Here is a 13,728-nt window from a genome sequence, read left to right on the forward strand (position 1 = left end):
GCCCATGAAGGGCCAAGACCTATCAGCCGGCTGCTGGCCTCACGGTCACATGCCGAAGCAGAGGTGGACGATCATCCAACCAGAATAGAGGTATCGTGTGGTTAGCACGATGAGCCTCCAAGCTGGTTTGCGTAACCGGATTTCGCAACCTATCGTAGCTCCCCAAGTGCATCACGATGCTGGGTGGGCACTGGTCCCATACACTGGCCGAAATTTCATGAGAAAATTTCTTCCCCCATGAGGACTCGAACCAGCGCGCATTTAAAATGGATGATTTCAAGAAACAAAGCTGTGTTGGAAAGAGTGGGTGAAGAAAGAATAATGCTGAAACTGATATGGAAGAGAAAAAGGAATTGGCTGGGTAACTGGTTGAGAAGAAATTATCTTCTAAAGGGTGCACTAGAAGTAGGCTTGCCAACCGTCCCGTATTTCCCGGGACAGTCCCGATTTCGACCATTGCGTCCTGCGTTCCGAAATAATTTGCACACGCATCAAAATGTCCCGATTTCATGACGTATTAGACATATACAGCTGATTTTCGTTCCTGGATTGGTAGATATTTCTGCATAGTCCAATACAGACATGCTTGCAATATCTGACGAAATGGAGAAATGACTCTAATACGCATGTTCAAGGCAGAAATTTAATTCTCGGTGATATGTCAACAGAGTGACGGGTGCAATGATCATAATACACAAGTTAGGGCAGGTTTGATCACAGGACACTTACTGAATCATCTATCCTCTGTGCTCATCTTATGCACTTTGACTTTAATTTGGCGCCATTCAGTATTACGTCCACTTTGTTCCACTTGATGCGTCATTCATTGATTTCGGAGGAAAAGTGGAAAAAAAGAAAAATTTATACAACCACTTCTACGATAGAAGTAGATATCAACGAGGACAAGAACAAAGACTTGTAAAATACCATAGCCCCTCAAGTGTGATAAGATCTGATAGCCCTGGTGATAATCACGTAAACGTCTCTGTGTTTTCCGAGAAGAGTGGCTGAAATCTTTTATGTTCGTGTTAGTTCAGTTTTATAAGGAATGTATACTGTTTCTCAATTTGTCTTGTGGTGATTTTGGTAAGTTTTGTCACTTTTTTACATATGAATCGAAATGGATCTGTTAAAATATATATATATATATATATATATATATATATATATATATATATATATATCTGTGTGTGTGTAATAAAAGTACTAGTGTTGAATAGATTGATAGGTAGAAATAATTAGTGCAATAAAATTGAAAATTGTCAGTAACGTTTGTGTCCCTAACTTTTACTTACGGAAGTTCGCAAACCTAACTGGAAGGAATGGTGAACGAAAGAAGAGTTCAGGGCGGAAGAAGATATCAGATGGTAGACGGCATTAAGATATATAGGTCATATGCGGAGACATAGATGAAGGCAAAAAAAAAAAAATAGGAAAGACTGGAGAATGCTGGGTTAGCAGTGAAATACCTGCCTTTGGGGAGAACAGAATGAATGAATTATGAGATATTGCAACGCTGAAACCAGCAGGCAGTACACATTATGTTGTGTTGCTCTGAACAACACCTTCACCTGGTTCGTTGAAGGTCATTGCCAGGTACAGTACATTGCTTTTAAACTCGTAAGAAAAAAATACGGACGATATACAGTTTAATTTTTGTGTTTAAACTGTGGTAGAGAACGGAAATGAACACTGCTTATTCCACTTTAAACAAAATCTTGGAAAATTCAAAATAAACTCTACAGTTTAAATTTAAATAAATATTCAGAGAACATACACAATAAGACACGCTTATTTCAAACTAAAATGAAAAGATTAAGAGATATTTCTACACTCCCATTTCAATTGAATATTCTAGAGATCGTAAACAAATAATCATGCATATTTCAAGTTATAAAAAACAAAATTTTAAAACATTTAGAACTCACAAGAAAAAAAAATACGATATGCTTATTTTACGTTACAGTAACGAACAAAATTTAAAAAGTAATATTATTAAATAAGTTTATAATGTTATAGCTTATTATATGAGTAACAGTTATGAAACGAACTTATTTTCATACCTTTTACGAATGTAATAATTGCATAACATTACAAATGAGTTTCATATGCTATTCTTTTGTACGACAGCATTATAAAACAATAATAAAGAAATAACATCAGATTTGTAATGATGGGTAATTTGATATCATAGTCTATGAAGAAAGAGGTGCTATGAAAATAATGATATATTAAATATTAGGCTATAGCACTGGAAAATCGTTTCATATTGTTAAACTCTATGATACAAGTCATGCCTTCTTAATAGAAGTGAAGACGTTTGACTTTTAGTTGGCACAATAAATTGATTCGTCGGGTATATAAGAAACGAAGGTGTTTGAGGTGGGCTTGTGGATTTACACGTTCTGCAGTGATCACATTGTGTATATAGGCCTACAATTTTTCTACATTTTGAGGCCATCTTGATTTATTTAAGTACATTTTTCCTTCTGTGTGTGGTGTATAGCGGGATCGAAGATTCACCATAAAGAATACACAGAAACGCAATTTTTTCGCAAACACTGTAAACTGTAGTACAGGGACATCATTTTATTTTTACTTCAATTTTTATTGTAGCTTAGTTTTTTAATGTACTTCACTCCCACCCCCTCTACTACTGAACTTCCAACAGTCCTCCCAGTGCTGCTCATCGGAGTGACTACTACCGCGGAGGAATCGGAGATTACGAATAAAGCTCTCCACCGGTGATCTCCGGTACTACCGTAGGTGGAACAGGGGACATACGGAGGGATGCGGGGGTTCGGAGCGAAGCGACAGTTAGCTCAAGGATGACCGGCGCGTACGGACTGACGGTAGTTGTGAGTGGAATAAAATGGCACCAAATCGGATAGGCTATCCGTCGCATGGAAATTCTTTAATTTAGTTGAATGTAATAATAAAGTCGCATATTGTAAACTTTGTGGGCGAATTTATTCTAAGGGTGGTGGAACTTCGAATGTGTTAGACCATTTGAAGCGATCGCAGAAACGCGAACTTGATGAAAACAATTACCGGTACGCAAAACATTTGATACGATTTCTTTTTAAATTGATTAAGTGCTATTGTTCCCAACGGCCCACAGTATAGGAAAAAGTATTGAAATTTCTCTAAAACGTAACTTTCGAGACAATAAATAAACATATGAAATATTTAAAAGACGACTTGAGTTATATTTTACTGTTTGGATTAAAATATTAAGTTTCTGAATGAAACTAAAGAAACATGTGGTAATAATATAATTACAATTATTCTTAAGTTAATATCCGCTTATATTTTATTACAGAGAAAGAGTGGCGCGTTTTAGAAGAGGCAGTTCAAATACTGACACCCTTTAACACAATAATCACCAGGGAAAGGGATTTAGAGTATTATAAAGAATGGTGAAACGTAGTATAGATATTTGAAGCTCAGTGACTCTCAAGCGAGCTGAGTCACAGAACATGGACGAGTACAGTCTATTTCATACAAACTTACACGCAACGTGCTGTAAACGTATTTCAGAATAGACATATGGAATAGTTTAATGACATATAGTGGCCTATATACATAATCCGCTTTTCTTGGCAACGCACACGACACCAATAAACAACATTACAAATATACATAGTTAAATATCAATCTCTGCGTCCTCGTGTGTCAGTGGAAATATTGATGGTTGATAAACAGTTATCTTCTGTATGGAACTCGCCTCTGAATATGTATGTCAGGAACGTGTTAAATTAAAACCTTTATTTACATTATCATGAAATATGTATACAACGTATACTACAGTAAAAAAGGTAAAAGGTAAAGGTATCCCCGTAACATGCCATGAAGGCATTTGGGGGGCATGGAGGTAGAGCTCCATGCTTTCCATGACCTCGGCACAAGAATGAGGTGGTGTGGTCGGCACCACGCTCTGACCGCCTTTTACCCCCGGGAAAGACCCGGTACTCAATTTTATAGGAGGCTGAGTGAACCTCGGGGCCGTTCTGAAAGTTTGGCAACGAGAAAAAATCCTGTCACCACCTGGGATCGAACCCCGGACCTTCCAGTCCGTAGCCAGCTGCTCTACCAACTGAGCTACCCGGCCGCCACGTATACTACAGTATTTACAATATATGCAATATACTAAAATTTTTACAATATAGCCTAATACAGTATCATTAAATGTTGAACAAAATGTATAACCAAACTAAATGACATTTTCAATTAATGCTAGGTTTTGTTGATGAAACAATTATTCCTGCTGTGCCTTGTTATAATAAATTGTAAATATTATTTTCAAATTTTCAAAATACAACTTTGCTCTGTTGCAAGGAAGGAAATTTTTTAACATGGAAAAACTCCGCTCTAATCTCCAGAGACAATTGGAGAGTACTTGAAACAACATACGTCAATTAAATTCACATGTTAAATGACGTCATTGGGACACGTCCTTGTTAGTACATCTGAAATCCGACTAAGAATACTGTACCCATCATATTTAATCAAAACTCTGTTCATTTTTTCACCAACACGTTTTCCTATTTCATCTTCTACTGCACTCAGTTTATTTACAATAGTCCTCATAATATTTATTTGCTCTACTAGTTCTACTCCTGACTTTTCTAATCGAATAATGGCATCCGGTAAATATAAAAGAATTGACTTAATATATGTCACTTCTTTTTCGGTTGTTCTATCATTTAGCAGTTCGTAACATATTTGAATCACAGCCGCGTAATCGGGATCGAAAGATTGAACCACTTTCTTCACAGATTGGAGGTGTTGTGCGTAATAATTGCAAGCTTCTAACCATGACCCTCATCTCTTAAGAACTGGACATGGGGGAAGCGACAATTTAGGGAATTGTTTCCTGAATTTTGATACTCGATCTGGAGATTTTACAAATATAGACTAGTATTTCAATTTTTTATTGTTAGTTGGTTTCACTTTCGGCATTGTACCTACACTTCATACTCTGAACTGCAAACCTGCACGTTGAAGTTCTTATGCGACAACTGTCCCGTTCACCTGTTGTTGACGTGCAGAGAGCTGCGAGTATGTCATGGAGGGGAGGACTTGGTATAAAGGGTTGTAAACAAATGGCTGTGTAGATGCCAATACTAGTTTTTACTGCTCCAAATTCCGTTCCCTAATAATCACAATCCTGTCCTGTGAAGAATTCGAATAAATTATGTTGGACAGTAAATTTTAACCCATTGATAGCCCACGTTTCTCTTGTTCCATACTGAAGCTCCCTTAATATATTTTACGTTAAACTAAACCGATTAGAATAATAACTGACAAACACTGCTTGCGATTAAACAAGAGTTTCTAGGAGAAGTACGGTATACATGTTTACATTAGCTACTGAAAAGCTTTACTTCTGCATTAGTTTTGCAGTTAGATGAATGTTATTAATTTTATCAATTATATACGCCTTTCCACATTACTATGAATTTTAAAAGTAGAAAAAAATCTGTCAGCTAACGTAGTACTTCAAGCAAAACAAGAAAAAAAAGAGCCAAAGAGAGAGAGAGAGAGAGAGAGAGAGAGAGAGATTAACATAAAAGAGAGCATAAACAACAACAAATTACAACTTATTTTAAAAGATAAGCGGACGTCAGCGGACTCGAATCACTACCTAATCCGACTAAAGGAATGCATAGCGGAATGTGTACGTCTGCGCCACAGCATATATACAACCTTCGCGGCATCAATCGGAGGTAATCCGGAGGTCTCCGATTGAAAGCGAGCAAACAACTGCTCAGGAGAAAACCTAATCATAAGTAGCACTAAGTCCTCCACACAGAACCACAGTGAGTGTAGTACGTTCCATTAATATATTTTTAACGAATATCTGTACTGTCTATTGTAATTGGGGCTTTGCCCTGTTATAGGCATAAATAAGTAAATAAAATAAATAAATGTTCGCGTTTTCCAGTGACGAAAGAGCTTTCAATATTGAATGATATTTTCGCACAGGTATTGTCGTCCGTTTGCCTACGTCGCAACTTGGTTTCCCCCACCAGCTTCTGCTCGTCTAGTGGCTGGGCTGCCTTAGCTCTTTTCTGAAAACATTAATTTCTGTAAGGAATTGGACGTCTATGTAATATTATACAAATGTTTAAAATAACTTAAATAAAATGGACTCGTTAAGTAATTAACTGTAACGTGATTTCCCCCCTTTCTACGATCCTGCGACAAAACCACTTGGGCGGACAGTAGATAGCATGTCTGAGTAATTTTATCTTTTCGGATCGGGCAGAAGTGAAGATTTAATTTACAGTACATAAGGTACTCTTTTATAAAGTAGGTACAGAATTACTTCAACATGAGTTACTAGTACGAAAGACAAAACTGGTACTTGGAATTAGGTACAATAGTCTATAGTGCGATAATGTGCACAAAAGAAATGAAGCCTGTATCGAAATGAACGGCCACCATTTTCAAATATGTGTCTAAATATCCATATTATGATTATTTTTCAATTTAACTTCATTCTCTAAATTGTACGCTAATGTGCTGTAGACAGTGTCATATACACTGCATAATGAATACTTCCGAATGGATAGCTCAGTTCGTGAATAAAAACACTTGTTGTTAATACAGTACTGTATTTTGATTAAACAAAAACTAAATGAAAATTATCAAACTCAAAATCGCGATATTTCCTAGTTTACGTAAATGGATGAACTACTTCTCTTCCCTCCTATACCTAGTAAAGTGATTTTTTTGTATTCTACGCCAGTATCATCGAACTCCAGTCGTGGAAGGAGGTAGCAGACAGTGTTTTAGGTTCTCAACCGTTAATCCAAAGGTACAACCAGGTTAATATTAGAAATGTTAGTAAAAATAAAATGATGTCCCTGTACAAATTAATATTATCCATTAAACCGAAACTCTGTGGCAGTCATAGAGTTGCTTATTTCATGAAATCGATAAGAACAAAAATGCCGAATTCTCGTATTTTGAAATAAGTAAATCTGCCTACTTCATAAATCTGCAACATAACTGCATTATTCATGAAAAAGGAAAATTTTACTCATTAAGTGAAATAGGGATTTTCAAGATTTCGGTGTTATATACATATATACAATTTAAACTTCGATTCATGCAAAATTCTACGAGTTTATTGGGTTATTGGAAAATGTGTGTATGTATGTATGTATGTATGTATGTATGTATGTATGTATGTATGTATGTATGTACGTATTTATGTATGTATGTATGTATGTATGTATGTATGCATGCATGTATGTATGTATGCAATGCCTACCCATTTTACTTTACCTGATTCGGGTTCCGCATATTTCGGATAGATGGCAGGACTACCCACTTTCTAGTTGTACACCACTTCGGCGGGCCACACTGTACGTGATGTACATCTGTGTAGAATTATGTCGTGTCCTAGAGTGAGTGTATGTGTAAGTGCTCGTGTTAGCGTAGTGTCTGGAATGAGTGATGATGAAGAAGAGGAAGGGTGAAGGGGAAACCCGGTGCCGGCACGTAGCCTATTCCTGTCGAATAGCACCAAGGGGGCCGTCAGGCTTAATGTCCCCGTCCGACGGACGAATCACTATCGACAGTGACATATGTCTTCTCTTCATGTGCAATGCGGAGAAATTTGGGATTTAACCCAGGCATATTGGTGCACAATCTAGTGATTAGAAAAAAATGTCTGACCCTGCCGGGAATCGAACCCGGGTCGGCTAGTCTGGAGGCAGACACGCTACTACAGAGCTTATTGGAAAATTGTTTCATTCATATTTTGTTGTCCTTCAACATGGCACCTTAATTTCTGGATGTGCTCAATGGTCTGGGGGATTGTAGGCAATGGTTTTTGGGATGTTCTGGCCATTCTTCACCTGCAGACAGGGCGACAGTCTGCTGGCGCTATATTCCCGGCTGATTTTCGTAATTTGTAACTGAAATTCTTTGGATTTCAATTCGAATTACCCTAATAAAAATCAAATTACAGACGATTTTTAACATTGCGTTTTATAGAAATGCTAAGGAATCGCGCGAATTATTCACGATTTCAAATTAAAAACGTTCAATTTAGGCAAGTTCGACTATATCATGTTGAAGTTTTGAGTAATTATTTCTTCTAACCGCATCGTTAGGTAGACTAGTAACGGAATATTCACTTCTAGTCTTCGAGCATACGTGTTTTCTTTGCTATTAATGTGGTCTTGCTTGTAGTGTAGCGATGTTTATGTACTTATTTCGCTAGCCAAAACTCTGGGACAGAATAAAAATGGAAGTGTGTCGCCACTCATCAATGACAGTCTTAGAATCGAAGCCCTAGTAAACCATACCTCTGATCTGCACTCGGGCGTGGGTTTGAGTCCGGCTTGGTCTGATTACCTGGTTTGGGTTTTCCAATTTAAGGAGAATATCAGAAAATCACATAGCGAATCATCGGTTTCATCTCAGCAAATATCATCTGGGTATCATACACTTCACCGATGCTAAATTACCTACTAGTTCGCATAGAGTCGTTACATAACAAGTAAAGTAATCATATTAAGCAACCTCCAAAAGTCGGTAACTCTATTCGTAGGCCGTTTCTCTTGCCTGGTGTAGAGTAGGAGAGACTGTGTCGTGCATCCTCGTAACGAATAACTTTTTTAATGAGAATAATATAAGGGTAAAATTTATTGCCATTTGCGTAACATAATTACGAATAATACAGATATATACTGCATATAATATTATATATAAACAGAATGTTTCAGAAATACTTTGACAAACCTTGAGGGCATGTTCCTCACACCAAAACAAGAAAAAAAGTTCATATAAACATTATGTCCGAAAATCCTTAGTTTTTTAGTTATTAATGAAAGAACATAATGAAACATCTGTTAGATATTGTCAGCTTGGTAGCAAATGTTGCAAATTTAATCAATTCAGAAACTCATAACTAGACTTCGTTGAATTGCCACACGCAGCGTGCAATCAGGTTGGCGATGTACGGTAGTATAGAGGAGGTGAGCGACCGCCCGGTCTCGTAGTATAAGCAGTTCATGTTAAGAGTTGTGACCGGTCAAAATAGATAGAGCAGCTACAGCTAATGTTTACCTATGTAAGCACTTGTTTTTGCATTACTGTGGTTGGAATAGTCAAAGCTTAACGTTTGTTCAGTGCAGGCAAGAATTCAAACATACTACAATGAGAGTGTTGCTATTCCAAATAATTGCCCCTGGAATACCCTTACACACGCAGCCAGTCTTGACTCGTTGGGGAACGTGGTTGAATGCTGTTAATTATTATGCAGAACATTACGACAAAATAATGGAGGTAATTGATGCATTGGATAGCACAGACAGTTCCGCTGTTGCACCTGTGAAATCATTGCCTTCTGAACAGCTATTGAAAGATATTCTGTTCATTGATTTTAATTTTAAAATCGTGTCCAAAAGCATCACCCTGTTAGAATCGTCTGAACTACAACTCTCAGAAGCCCTTATTATAGTGGATAAAGTATCACAAACCGCAATCCAAAATAACATTTCACTAATTTCATAAAAACTGAAATGTAAGTTGAGAAACATTATTGCTAAAAATAGTGCCTATTCACAACTTCGTATTATAAATGATGTACCATCAGATCACGACAAGACATCTGAAGTTGGTGTACTAAAAAGTAGTGACTTTCCGTTCTTCAAATATGTACGTATTACATTGTGTGATGTTGAACGTACATTTTCCCAAAATAAAAACTGCTTAAGTGACCATCGGAGGAGGTTACTTTGCAGTCGCTCAAAATGTACGTAACTCTTCACTGCAATGCACATATTCAAGGATGTGAGTATCTTACATTAAATTTTAAGAGTTAATATATCTCACTATAAAATAATTGTTTAGACATTTCCTACTTCAATGATCATTCATTATATTTCTTGAACGCAGGATATAGGTTTTATTGTAACCGCAGTATACTGCTCAGTGTTTACATCAGAGGCATACTCCATCCTTTGCACTCCCCCTTCTCTTACAGTCTATACCGCGTGCTCAGTAAACCTTACGATTCTCGTGGCAATTCCACGAAGTCTACTCATAACAAATGTTCAAAATGTTCTCCTCTTGCTTCCACTTTCATTCTTATGGGTTTCTGAATTGATTAAAGTTGCAACACTTGCTGCCAAGCTGACAATATGTAACAGATGTACCATTATGTTCTTTCATTACTAACTGAACAACTAAGGATTTTCGGACATATGTTTTTATGAACTTTTTTCTTGTTTTGGTTTGAGGAACATGCCCTCAAGGTTTGCCAAAGTATTTCTGAAACACCCTGTGTATGTATAGAGTTTTTACAAAATTTATTATTGCAAGATATATTTTACTGTATATCTTAAAGTAAGACTTTTTTGTAAACTTGAATTATTACACACATATATATATTATACAGTAAAATATATCTTACGATAAGAAATTTTGTAGAAACTTTTAACTGCTGAAACACAAACAAAAAGACTTAGTATAAAAAATTTGCAAGGAATATGCGTAACAGAATGCTATAAAAAAGAAAAGATGCAGGCAAAGCGATAAGGTGGAAAATGTATTATTTTATTTAACCTTCGTTCTTTCACAACCGTGCACATTGCTCTACTTACATGAAACAGCAGTAAATTAACATCAAGAAGTATTTATTTATTTATTTATTCATTCATTTATCTATTTATTCATCTATTCATTCATTCGTTTGTTGTTTATCTGCCATGTCCGCCGAGTTACCTCTGTGGTAGCGCGACTGCCTCCAAACTAGCCAGTCCGGGTTCGATTCACGGTCAGAAATTGTCATGTACCTCGGGACTAGGAGAGATGGCGGTGCACAACTTCTAATCTCTAAATTGTGCACCAATATGCTTGAGTTAAATCCCAAATCTCTCTCCGCAGTACATGTGAAGAGAAGGCATATGTCACTGTTGATAGTGATTCGTCCGTCGGATGGGGATGTTAAGGCTGGCGGCAACCTTGGCGCTATTCGATAGGAGTAGGCTATGTGCCTGCACCAGGTTTCCCCTTCTCCCTTCATCATCATCCTCACCCATTCCCTACACAACACATATATACACTCGCCCTAGTACACGACATAACTCTTCACAGATACACATCATGCATAACGTGGCCCGCCGAAGTGGTGTACAACTTGAAAATGGATCACAGTCCTGCCATCTATCCGCAGTATGCGGAACATGAATCACGCAAAGTGAAGTGGGTAGGCATTAGACACACACACACACACAAATATATATACATATACAATTGAAGCTATGAATTCCAAAACAGCACAAGCCCACATTTTGAACCTATATGAGTTATGGGTAAGCTATCACTGGAATCGTCTCGTCATAAGCTTTCACATAACATTAAAAATAGCACAAAATTTTCATTTTCAAACATGTTTCTCGAATGATGATAATCAAAACGTCACAAAAGTATGAATAATTGTTGTTCTGACTCCCAACGCACATACTTGTAGTGAGCGCAGCTAACTTCCAGAACAACGCAAGTATGCATACCTCCACCCGCTCTCGCTGAGCGGAGCTGCTTCCGCATCAGCTGTTTCATTGTATTCCCGCGAAAAATGTTTCTTTTTTGGATCATTTTATTAAACATTACGTTGCCCCAAGTGTGAAAAAGCTGTATATTTTCACTGATGCATGTACAGCTGAAAACTGAAACAACACTGTTGTCAAATATCTACATCACTTAGGACTTTTCAATACATGAGACATGTTTTTTTAGTTATTTTGCGACGCTGTATCAACATCTAAAGTTATTTAGCGTCTGAATGAAGTGAAGATGATAATGCCGGTGAAATGAGTCCGAGGTCCAGCACCAATAGTTACCCAGCATTTGCTCATATTGGGTTGAGGGAAAACCCGGAAAAAACCTGAACCAGGTAACTTGCCTCGACCGGGATTCGAACCCGGGCCACCTGGTTTCACGGTCAGACGCGCTAATCGTTACTCCACAGGTGTGGACCATAGGCAGAGGACGTATGCGTTCTTCAGTTCATGACTACTCTTCAAATTCACACAACACTCCGCTCAATAATCCTTCATCTTATGGTAACGTAGAATTCCTTCACGGAAATATCATATGTACTTCGGTACATCGCAATAATATTTTTTATTTTAGTAGGTTATTTTACGACGCTGTATCAACATCTCAGGTTATTTAGCGTCTGAATGAGATGAAGATAATAATGCCGGTAAAATGAGTCCGGGTCCAACACGGAAAATTATCCAGCATTTGCTCATTCTGGGTTGAGGGAAAACTTCCGAAAACCTTCAACCAGGTAACTTGCCCCAACCGGGTATCGAGCCCGGGCCACTTGGTTTCGCGGCTAGACGTGCTAACCGTTACTCCACAGGTGTGGATGCAATAATATGATATGCCTAAATAATCACTTAGTGATTTAAGACGACGTTCATTCCGTCGGATCCCGGCCACTTAATCACTCGTAATGAGGGCACCTCTCCACATCAGTGTGTTGGACATTGTGCCATGTCACACATCTGTGACACAGTGCATGAGGGTTGGCCATTAAAGGGAAACTAAGAGTGGAACTTAAACTGGAGGATTCAATCCGGAATTGGAATCCGGTGTGGCTTAATGGATAAAGCGTCAGCACGTAGAGCTGAAAACCCGGGTTCGCATCCTGGTGCCGGAGAGAATTTTTCTCCGCTCCACCGATCCTTCATCATATGGTAATGCAGAATTCCTTCACGGAAATATCATATGTACTTCGGTACATCGCAATAATTCAGCATAACATTTCACGTCTATGTAAATTACTGTAACTAATATTGTTTACACCTTTTAAGTAGGATTCGAATGCGTTTTAATAAAGAAGAATCAAAACGTTCCCAGAAATTGCCTCCAAATGTGATTCTTTTTATTAATTACTTGGATTGAAGAACTTTCATTTAAATTAAGAAGAATATCCGTAAAAGTCCAGCTGGAAATTTGTATAAACATAATGCACATACGGAAGTGACATGCATTACACAAAACAATGCAGACTGGAATTCACATTTCTTTACTATATAAACATTTTTCAGATATTTCTTTCGTATCTTGGAGAGAGCTCTAACTATTCAAAGGATGTCTTTTATTTATCTTTTCGCTTGAAGATGAAGGTAATAGGTGGATTTCATTTCATTCGACATGGTTCATGTATCCAAGAGATTTATACTACTCAGAATAGCATGACCACTCGGAATCTTACAAATCATGTTCATTCTTGTTTCATGACACGTTTAAAATGACCTACATTATAGTTATTATTTTTACAAGTGATGAGAAATATATGCAAATGCATATTTGTACCGCAGCTCCATATCTTGAAGAAACTTAATTAAGTATAAAAGACGTAATATACGTACTATTTAGGAGATATGTCATCCGAAACAGCTGATACGGTATTCAGAATCTTCCCAGAAGCGTAATCTATTTCACTTTCCTCTCCACCATTCCTGTAGAAAAAAATTAGATAATGAAAATAAATGAACATCGCCTTATAACATCATTACGATATGAGGGATTCCCTCCATGCCAGTTGCGTCAGCTGTCATATCAGTAGACACACACTACTCACATAAAACATTTCGTAATGCATATGGATGTGTTTGTTTCATAAGTATACTCACTTATACAGGGACATCATTTTATTTTTACTTCAATTTTTATTGTACCTCAGTTTTTGAA

The 13,728-nt window shown here is 37.4% G+C and overlaps 1 protein-coding gene across 1 annotated transcript in view; it reads right to left on the minus strand.

Moving 5' to 3' along the window:
• Positions 1 to 13,728, minus strand: part of atk (artichoke) — a 283,822-nt gene that overhangs the window by 232,229 nt on the left and 37,865 nt on the right. The window contains exon 2 of the mRNA XM_069820681.1: positions 13,407 to 13,496. The gene's annotated coding sequence lies outside the window, so the exon portion shown is untranslated. The remainder of the gene's footprint in view (positions 1 to 13,406; positions 13,497 to 13,728) is intronic.

The sequence above is a fragment of the Periplaneta americana genome, chromosome 3 (assembly GCF_040183065.1).
Source record: "Periplaneta americana isolate PAMFEO1 chromosome 3, P.americana_PAMFEO1_priV1, whole genome shotgun sequence".
NCBI classification, from domain to species: Eukaryota; Metazoa; Arthropoda; class Insecta; order Blattodea; family Blattidae; genus Periplaneta; species Periplaneta americana.